Source organism: Chrysoperla carnea, assembly GCF_905475395.1.
Source record: "Chrysoperla carnea chromosome X unlocalized genomic scaffold, inChrCarn1.1 SUPER_X_unloc_44, whole genome shotgun sequence".
In the NCBI taxonomy this organism is placed as follows: Eukaryota; Metazoa; Arthropoda; class Insecta; order Neuroptera; family Chrysopidae; genus Chrysoperla; species Chrysoperla carnea.
In genome coordinates this window covers 993-12,270 of record NW_025408172.1, presented here as the reverse complement: position 1 = coordinate 12,270, position 11,278 = coordinate 993, and the positions used below count along the sequence as shown (strand labels likewise).

The 11,278-nt window shown below is 23.3% G+C and overlaps 1 non-coding gene across 1 annotated transcript; it reads right to left on the bottom strand.

The window, feature by feature from the left end:
• Positions 1-6,302: 6,302 nt before the first annotated feature.
• Positions 6,303-6,421, bottom strand: LOC123304367. Its single transcript, XR_006536393.1, has one exon. It is a non-coding gene; the product is annotated as a 5S ribosomal RNA (ribosomal RNA).
• Between the last annotated feature and the right edge of the window lie 4,857 nt (positions 6,422-11,278).

The following is an 11,278-nucleotide window of genomic DNA, read 5'->3' as shown; positions in this document are numbered from 1 at the left end:
AGTAATAAATGAAAATTTTTACAAATATATATTTTTCATAAATATCATTAATATTAAAGTATATTATTAAAATTTTCAATGAAGTAATCAATTTAAATATATACTTATTTATTATACCATATATTTTAAATAAAAATGCAACCGCACACAGTATTCTCAAGTGGCCACCCATCCGTGGTACTGACTGTGGCAAATGTTTCTAAACTATTATTTTATAAAATATTTATACAAAAAATAATTTACTCTTATCAAATATTAATTTGTGGCCTGTATTAAGGCCTATGTTATTTTCATTTTTTAGCAAAAATAATGAAATATTTCAATATATTATTAAAGTAACAGATCATTTCTTTTTTGGTGCTGCTTTTTTAATTTTTGTAGGAGATGATTTGGCAACAGAAGCTTTCTTAGCTTTTGGTGCTTTCGGTTTACGAGCAGGGCTACTTTTGGCAGCGGATTTTGTACTTTTTGCTGGTTTTGCTTTAACTGGTGCTTTTTTTGATGCCGCTGATGATTTTGCAGTAACTTTTTTAGCAGCAGTTGATGATGATGGAGTCGCTTTTTTTGCTTTAGGCTTTTTGGCTGCCAATGATGTAGTTGTGGCTTTCTTTTCTTTTGGTGCCCGTTTACTTTTAGCACTCTTTGCTGAACCTTTTGCTCCACTTTCTTTTTTGGATACTTTTGATTTAGCTGAAGAATTAGATGAAGCGGAAGCAGCCAATTTGAATGAACCAGATGCACCTTTACCTTTAGTTTGTACCAAGGCTCCCTCAGTTACAGCAGCTTTTAAATATTTTTTAATTGCTTGTAATGATGAACCACCACGTTCTTTTAAATTTTTAATTGCGTTAACAACCATTTCTGATGTACGTGGATGTGTTGGTTTTGAATGTTGTTTTGTACGTTTAGCACCAGAAGCTGTTGCTTTTTTTGTTGGTGTTGTAGAAGCAGCAGTAACCGCAGTTGCTGCAACAGCTGTAGAATTTTCTTCGGCCATATTTTTTTACTTTATAAAAATAATGTATTTATTATAAATATTTAAATGATAAAATATAATAATTCTATCAAATAAAAAATAAAGGTTTTCAATTATATCATTATTCACAATAATATAAGTCCCTATGTAAGTCAAAGTACCATGTAGAAAACACATAAAAATTAAATAGTATTTCTAATTTACTGTCGTAGTAAACATGATTTATTTTTTCAATTTCTATAATATATAAAATAATAAATTATAAATTTAATAATAATATTTATTTTATAAATTAAAATATATTTAATTTTTTTATTAACAATTATTAATAAACATAGTTTAATATTAATTATTTCAATCATACAAAACAATAATATTTTTAAGGTAAACTTAAAAAGTATATATTTTTATTTTTTATTTAATATCGATTTATTATAAATTATTAGTATATAAATAATTAAAAAATTTAATATATAAATATATATATTATAGTATAAGATTTCATTTTTAGAAAAACTTTTTTTGTCAATAATGAAAACGTATTATTATGAAATGTGTTAATCGAACATTGACAAAATATATTTCATTAGAAAATACTTTTATTTATGCATTAATATCAATAATTAACTATTAAATTAATTTTTTCATAATTATATAAAGAAATTTTATACTGATATAAGTATTTATATATTATAATATTTATTTTAAATATAAAAAAATTTATGACAAAATATATTATTAGAGTATTTGTTGAGATTAATATAAGATTATTTTAAATAAGAATTAATTTATATAATTATTAAAATATTATTAATTTTATGTTATGTAATTTTAATAAAAATAAATAATAATAATAATAAATATACAAATTTTTTAACAATTTAAATTTTATATGATCTAAATAATTTTGTTAAGTACGATATGAGAAATCATTGTAAGCTTCGTTAAGAAACTTTGTAATATAAAATAATAATAATAATATTAAATATATAAATAAATAAAATAAATTTGATATATATTTTTAGTTCATTCTGTGTATAAATCAAAGGATACCGAATAATTGGTAACGGATGCGATATATTATAGTATCGAGTATTAAAACATAATATATAAATTTATCTTGTTATTCAAATTTTTTGTTACTTAACTTATGTATTTAGAAAATTTATAATATTATTTATATAATTGACATAAAATCTTATAAATTGAAATTTTATTAATATGTATCAAAAGAAGAGAGTAACGTATTGATATAATATCAAAGGATACTGATTATTTAAATAACGAATACGTCATATATTGTTTGTGTAACGAAGTTCACTTGGCCATCTAGTTTAAAATAACATTTTCAATAGAAAGTTTATATGCTTTGTTTTTTTTTTTTCTTTAATTATTAAAAAAATAAATTGAAATTTAATTCAATCAAATTTTATAATAATTTTAAAAAAATTTTTCCTTTTAAAAAATATTTTGTGATGTTGTGATAATATGTATTAATACAAGTGCATCCTGATACTTTTATCTCTAGTAAAGGTATGAGTATCATGAACAGTTTTGTTATCTAATGATATTATTTTGATAATATTTTGTGTATATTCTTATAATATTTTGTCTAAATATCATCATAATACAATATTATTTTGATAATATTTTATGAATATTCTTATAATATGTTACCTAAATGTCATCATAATATGATGAATTATTTCCATAATAACATATAAAAAAAGAAAAAAAAAAAAAGAATCATTAATTTATAATTATTTAAATTGATTCTTTAAAAAAATATTATAATATATTATTTATAAAAATAATTTTTACTCTTATTTTAAATAAATTTGTGGCCTTTTATTAAAAGGCCTATGATCGATGTATTATTATTATAAAAATTAATGCAATGTTTTTAATTTATGCTTTCTTTTCAGTTTTCTTTGGTAATAACACTGCTTGAATGTTTGGTAATACACCACCTTGAGCAATTGTTACACCAGATAATAATTTATTTAATTCTTCATCATTACGAATTGCCAATTGTAAATGACGTGGAATGATACGTGTTTTTTTGTTATCACGGGCAGCATTACCAGCTAACTCGAGAACTTCTGCAGCCAAATATTCCATAACAGCAGCCAAATATACTGGGGCACCAGCACCTACTCGTTCAGCATAATTTCCTTTTCGTAATAATCTGTGAATTCTTCCAACAGGAAATTGTAATCCTGCTCGGCTTGATCTTGACTTTGCCTTTCCCTTTACTTTACCACCTTTACCTCGTCCAGACATAGCGAATAAATTTATTTAATTAATATTTTTTTTTGTAAATATAATCACACAGATGTGTACGTTACGGGGATTGTAACATAAATGTTTAAAATGTTATTTGGGTATTTTAATTTATAATATTTATAAAATATAAAACTTTAAAAATAAACCAATCACCTTATAGTATTATTTTTAGCCAATCAGAGAGTAGTATTCATTTTTATTGTTATATCCATCTTCGCGTATATAATACGCTAGTTGTATACACGACACGCTCATACATATACTGACTGGTGTTCTGTAACTATCTGTGTATATTAATTGTTTGTAACAATGCCACCAAAAACAAGTGGAAAAGCAGCAAAAAAAGCTGGCAAAGCTCAAAAAAATATATCAAAGAGTGATAAGAAAAAGAAGAGGAAGCGCAAGGAATCATATGCAATTTACATTTACAAAGTATTAAAACAAGTGCATCCTGATACTGGTATCTCTAGTAAAGCTATGAGTATCATGAACAGTTTTGTTAATGATATTTTTGAACGTATTGCTGCTGAAGCATCACGTTTAGCACATTATAATAAACGTTCAACAATCACAAGTCGGGAAATTCAAACCGCAGTTCGATTATTATTACCTGGTGAATTGGCAAAGCACGCTGTTAGTGAAGGTACTAAAGCTGTTACAAAATATACAAGTTCAAAATAAATAAATCGAAAATATTATTTAATTGATAACATAAAAATACATCAACATATAAAAACGGCTCTCTTTTTAAGAGAGCCATCAAATTTTTTAAATAAGAGTAAATTATTTTTATATATACAAAAAAATAAAATAAACAATTATTAATATCATATTTAATATAAAATTTTATATATTAATAGCTTGAATATATCTATTATTAGTATATCAATATTATTAATTTTAAATATAATAAAGGATATCGCGGAATATATATCGTAAATCAGTGTAATGCAAATGCATTACATTACCTTTATTATTTTCATTTTACATTTACTACTTGTTTATGTACGCTTATAATTATTAGAAAAATATTTTTAATAATTTTAAAAAATAAATGAAATAATAAAAATTTAATAATAAATTATTTATTGAAAGTATAAAAAATGGTATAGCAAAATCTTTATTTTCTTTGATTAAGGCGAAATGTTTTATTAGTTATAAATTCGATAATCTCCTATCGATACTTGTTACTCTTAACTTGTATATATAAAAAATATAATAGTATATTAATTTATAATAAAATTTTTTCAAAAATTCAATAAGTTATTGTAAAATAAAATAGATAATATACAAATTATAATTTATTATTGCAGATATATTACAATAAAAAAAAAAAAAATAAATAAAAATATTTGGTAATGTATGTTATAAACAAAATAATTTGTTGTAAACAAATTATATAATATGTTATATTTATTAACAAATTTATTTACTCTTATATAAATAAAATTAGTGGCTTCCCAAAAAGGAAAGCCTGTTTAAATTTATCGGATGTATTAAATATTCTTTAATAAATTTACTAAATATTTTAAGTAAATTATTATATTTTCTTAACCTCCAAAACCATACAAAGTACGACCTTGTCGTTTTAATGCATATACAACATCCATAGCTGTAACTGTTTTACGTTTTGCGTGTTCAGTATATGTAACAGCATCCCGAATAACATTTTCAAGGAATACTTTAAGTACACCACGTGTTTCTTCATAAATTAAACCAGAGATACGTTTTACTCCACCTCGTCGTGCTAAACGACGAATTGCAGGTTTTGTAATACCTTGGATATTATCACGCAAAACTTTTCTATGACGTTTTGCACCCCCTTTTCCAAGACCCTTTCCACCTTTTCCTCTGCCAGTCATTTTAATAAAAAATTATTTACAATATTTTAACGAACGGATAACACGTGTGTTAACCTCACAAGTATTGTAATGTATGTGAGCGCCGGTACAATTGTGCCTTTTTATATAAAGCATTAAAGATTTTTTAAGCCACGCCTATACAATTTGATTAGTCCATACTCTGATAGCTATCCAATAGGATATGACAACAAAAATTTTGAAATTTCATATAAATATAAATACAACACATTTATTTCGCATTTAAACATTTGACTTTGTAGTATCAAATTGTCGAATATAATTTTTAAAATTGTGTGTTTTTTTGTAAAAACATTATTATTTGAAAATGGCTAGAACCAAGCAAACTGCACGTAAATCAACTGGTGGTAAAGCACCAAGAAAACAATTAGCAACGAAAGCTGCACGTAAAAGTGCACCAGCAACTGGTGGAGTAAAAAAACCACACAGATATCGTCCTGGTACAGTAGCTTTACGAGAAATTCGTCGTTATCAAAAAAGTACTGAATTGTTAATTCGTAAATTACCATTCCAACGTTTAGTACGTGAAATTGCACAAGATTTTAAAACCGATTTACGTTTCCAAAGTTCAGCTGTTATGGCATTACAAGAAGCTAGTGAAGCCTATTTAGTAGGTTTATTTGAAGATACCAATTTATGCGCAATTCATGCAAAGCGTGTTACAATTATGCCTAAGGATATACAATTGGCAAGACGTATTCGTGGAGAACGTGCATAAGCGTTTTAAATGACAATTTAAAAAAAAAAAAAACAAATAAGAAATATTTTCGGTCCTATATATAGGACCAACATATATTATTAAATAAGAGTATATTATTTTTATTAAAAAATATATATATATATATATATATATATAAATTATTGAAATAAAATTAAACATTATTAAAATTTTGTTATAATTATAAGCGATTGCTATTTCTAAAAATAAATAAATTTCATAAAATTTATATTATTTTATATTCATTTGAAATATTAAAAAAACTTCTCGCTTTAAAGTAACCATGATAAGAGTTATAAATGCAATAAAATTTTATACAAAAAATAATATTTATTTGTTGACGAATAATATAAAAGGTTTACATTTCTAAATAACATATATTTATATATGGTGTGTAAAAAAAAAGAAAAGAAGAAAAATAATTTATATTTTTAATATAAAAAGGCAACCGCACACAGTGTTCCCAAGCGGTCACCCATCCAAGTACTGACTGTGCCCAATGTTGCTTAACTTCGGTGATCGGACGAGAACCGGTGTTTTCAACGTGGTATGGCTGTTGCCAGTAATAAATGAAAATTTTTACAAATATATATTTTTCATAAATATCATTAATATTAAAGTATATTATTAAAATTTTCAATGAAGTAATCAATTTAAATATATACTTATTTATTATACCATATATTTTAAATAAAAATGCAACCGCACACAGTATTCTCAAGTGGCCACCCATCCGTGGTACTGACTGTGGCAAATGTTTCTTAACTATTATTTTATAAAATATTTATACAAAAAATAATTTACTCTTATCAAATATTAATTTGTGGCCTGTATTAAGGCCTATGTTATTTTCATTTTTTAGCAAAAATAATGAAATATTTCAATATATTATTAAAGTAACAGATCATTTCTTTTTTGGTGCTGCTTTTTTAATTTTTGTAGGAGATGATTTGGCAACAGAAGCTTTCTTAGCTTTTGGTGCTTTCGGTTTACGAGCAGGGCTACTTTTGGCAGCGGATTTTGTACTTTTTGCTGGTTTTGCTTTAACTGGTGCTTTTTTTGATGCCGCTGATGATTTTGCAGTAACTTTTTTAGCAGCAGTTGATGATGATGGAGTCGCTTTTTTTGCTTTAGGCTTTTTGGCTGCCAATGATGTAGTTGTGGCTTTCTTTTCTTTTGGTGCCCGTTTACTTTTAGCACTCTTTGCTGAACCTTTTGCTCCACTTTCTTTTTTGGATACTTTTGATTTAGCTGAAGAATTAGATGAAGCGGAAGCAGCCAATTTGAATGAACCAGATGCACCTTTACCTTTAGTTTGTACCAAGGCTCCCTCAGTTACAGCAGCTTTTAAATATTTTTTAATAAATGGTGAAATTTTATCAGAATCCACTTTATAATTTGCAGCTAAATATTTTTTAATTGCTTGTAATGATGAACCACCACGTTCTTTTAAATTTTTAATTGCGTTAACAACCATTTCTGATGTACGTGGATGTGTTGGTTTTGAATGTTGTTTTGTACGTTTAGCACCAGAAGCTGTTGCTTTTTTTGTTGGTGTTGTAGAAGCAGCAGTAACCGCAGTTGCTGCAACAGCTGTAGAATTTTCTTCGGCCATATTTTTTTACTTTATAAAAATAATGTATTTATTATAAATATTTAAATGATAAAATATAATAATTCTATCAAATAAAAAATAAAGGTTTTCAATTATATCATTATTCACAATAATATAAGTCCCTATGTAAGTCAAAGTACCATGTAGAAAACACATAAAAATTAAATAGTATTTCTAATTTACTGTCGTAGTAAACATGATTTATTTTTTCAATTTCTATAATATATAAAATAATAAATTATAAATTTAATAATAATATTTATTTTATAAATTAAAATATATTTAATTTTTTTATTAACAATTATTAATAAACATAGTTTAATATTAATTATTTCAATCATACAAAACAATAATATTTTTAAGGTAAACTTAAAAAGTATATATTTTTATTTTTTATTTAATATCGATTTATTATAAATTATTAGTATATAAATAATTAAAAAATTTAATATATAAATATATATATTATAGTATAAGATTTCATTTTTAGAAAAACTTTTTTTGTCAATAATGAAAACGTATTATTATGAAATGTGTTAATCGAACATTGACAAAATATATTTCATTAGAAAATACTTTTATTTATGCATTAATATCAATAATTAACTATTAAATTAATTTTTTCATAATTATATAAAGAAATTTTATACTGATATAAGTATTTATATATTATAATATTTATTTTAAATATAAAAAAATTTATGACAAAATATATTATTAGAGTATTTGTTGAGATTAATATAAGATTATTTTAAATAAGAATTAATTTATATAATTATTAAAATATTATTAATTTTATGTTATGTAATTTTAATAAAAATAAATAATAATAATAATAAATATACAAATTTTTTAACAATTTAAATTTTATATGATCTAAATAATTTTGTTAAGTACGATATGAGAAATCATTGTAAGCTTCGTTAAGAAACTTTGTAATATAAAATAATAATAATAATATTAAATATATAAATAAATAAAATAAATTTGATATATATTTTTAGTTCATTCTGTGTATAAATCAAAGGATACCGAATAATTGGTAACGGATGCGATATATTATAGTATCGAGTATTAAAACATAATATATAAATTTATCTTGTTATTCAAATTTTTTGTTACTTAACTTATGTATTTAGAAAATTTATAATATTATTTATATAATTGACATAAAATCTTATAAATTGAAATTTTATTAATATGTATCAAAAGAAGAGAGTAACGTATTGATATAATATCAAAGGATACTGATTATTTAAATAACGAATACGTCATATATTGTTTGTGTAACGAAGTTCACTTGGCCATCTAGTTTAAAATAACATTTTCAATAGAAAGTTTATATGCTTTGTTTTTTTTTTTTCTTTAATTATTAAAAAAATAAATTGAAATTTAATTCAATCAAATTTTATAATAATTTTAAAAAAATTTTTCCTTTTAAAAAATATTTTGTGATGTTGTGATAATATGTATTAATACAAGTGCATCCTGATACTTTTATCTCTAGTAAAGGTATGAGTATCATGAACAGTTTTGTTATCTAATGATATTATTTTGATAATATTTTGTGTATATTCTTATAATATTTTGTCTAAATATCATCATAATACAATATTATTTTGATAATATTTTATGAATATTCTTATAATATGTTACCTAAATGTCATCATAATATGATGAATTATTTCCATAATAACATATAAAAAAAGAAAAAAAAAAAAAGAATCATTAATTTATAATTATTTAAATTGATTCTTTAAAAAAATATTATAATATATTATTTATAAAAATAATTTTTACTCTTATTTTAAATAAATTTGTGGCCTTTTATTAAAAGGCCTATGATCGATGTATTATTATTATAAAAATTAATGCAATGTTTTTAATTTATGCTTTCTTTTCAGTTTTCTTTGGTAATAACACTGCTTGAATGTTTGGTAATACACCACCTTGAGCAATTGTTACACCAGATAATAATTTATTTAATTCTTCATCATTACGAATTGCCAATTGTAAATGACGTGGAATGATACGTGTTTTTTTGTTATCACGGGCAGCATTACCAGCTAACTCGAGAACTTCTGCAGCCAAATATTCCATAACAGCAGCCAAATATACTGGGGCACCAGCACCTACTCGTTCAGCATAATTTCCTTTTCGTAATAATCTGTGAATTCTTCCAACAGGAAATTGTAATCCTGCTCGGCTTGATCTTGACTTTGCCTTTCCCTTTACTTTACCACCTTTACCTCGTCCAGACATAGCGAATAAATTTATTTAATTAATATTTTTTTTTGTAAATATAATCACACAGATGTGTACGTTACGGGGATTGTAACATAAATGTTTAAAATGTTATTTGGGTATTTTAATTTATAATATTTATAAAATATAAAACTTTAAAAATAAACCAATCACCTTATAGTATTATTTTTAGCCAATCAGAGAGTAGTATTCATTTTTATTGTTATATCCATCTTCGCGTATATAATACGCTAGTTGTATACACGACACGCTCATACATATACTGACTGGTGTTCTGTAACTATCTGTGTATATTAATTGTTTGTAACAATGCCACCAAAAACAAGTGGAAAAGCAGCAAAAAAAGCTGGCAAAGCTCAAAATAATATATCAAAGAGTGATAAGAAAAAGAAGAGGAAGCGCAAGGAATCATATGCAATTTACATTTACAAAGTATTAAAACAAGTGCATCCTGATACTGGTATCTCTAGTAAAGCTATGAGTATCATGAACAGTTTTGTTAATGATATTTTTGAACGTATTGCTGCTGAAGCATCACGTTTAGCACATTATAATAAACGTTCAACAATCACAAGTCGGGAAATTCAAACCGCAGTTCGATTATTATTACCTGGTGAATTGGCAAAGCACGCTGTTAGTGAAGGTACTAAAGCTGTTACAAAATATACAAGTTCAAAATAAATAAATCGAAAATATTATTTAATTGATAACATAAAAATACATCAACATATAAAAACGGCTCTCTTTTTAAGAGAGCCATCAAATTTTTTAAATAAGAGTAAATTATTTTTATATATACAAAAAAATAAAATAAACAATTATTAATATCATATTTAATATAAAATTTTATATATTAATAGCTTGAATATATCTATTATTAGTATATCAATATTATTAATTTTAAATATAATAAAGGATATCGCGGAATATATATCGTAAATCAGTGTAATGCAAATGCATTACATTACCTTTATTATTTTCATTTTACATTTACTACTTGTTTATGTACGCTTATAATTATTAGAAAAATATTTTTAATAATTTTAAAAAATAAATGAAATAATAAAAATTTAATAATAAATTATTTATTGAAAGTATAAAAAATGGTATAGCAAAATCTTTATTTTCTTTGATTAAGGCGAAATGTTTTATTAGTTATAAATTCGATAATCTCCTATCGATACTTGTTACTCTTAACTTGTATATATAAAAAATATAATAGTATATTAATTTATAATAAAATTTTTTCAAAAATTCAATAAGTTATTGTAAAATAAAATAGATAATATACAAATTATAATTTATTATTGCAGATATATTACAATAAAAAAAAAAAAAATAAATAAAAATATTTGGTAATGTATGTTATAAACAAAATAATTTGTTGTAAACAAATTATATAATATGTTATATTTATTAACAAATTTATTTACTCTTATATAAATAAAATTAGTGGCTTCCCAAAAAGGAAAGCCTGTTTAAATTTATCGGATGTATTAAATATTCTTTAATAAATTTACTAAATATTTTAAGTAAAT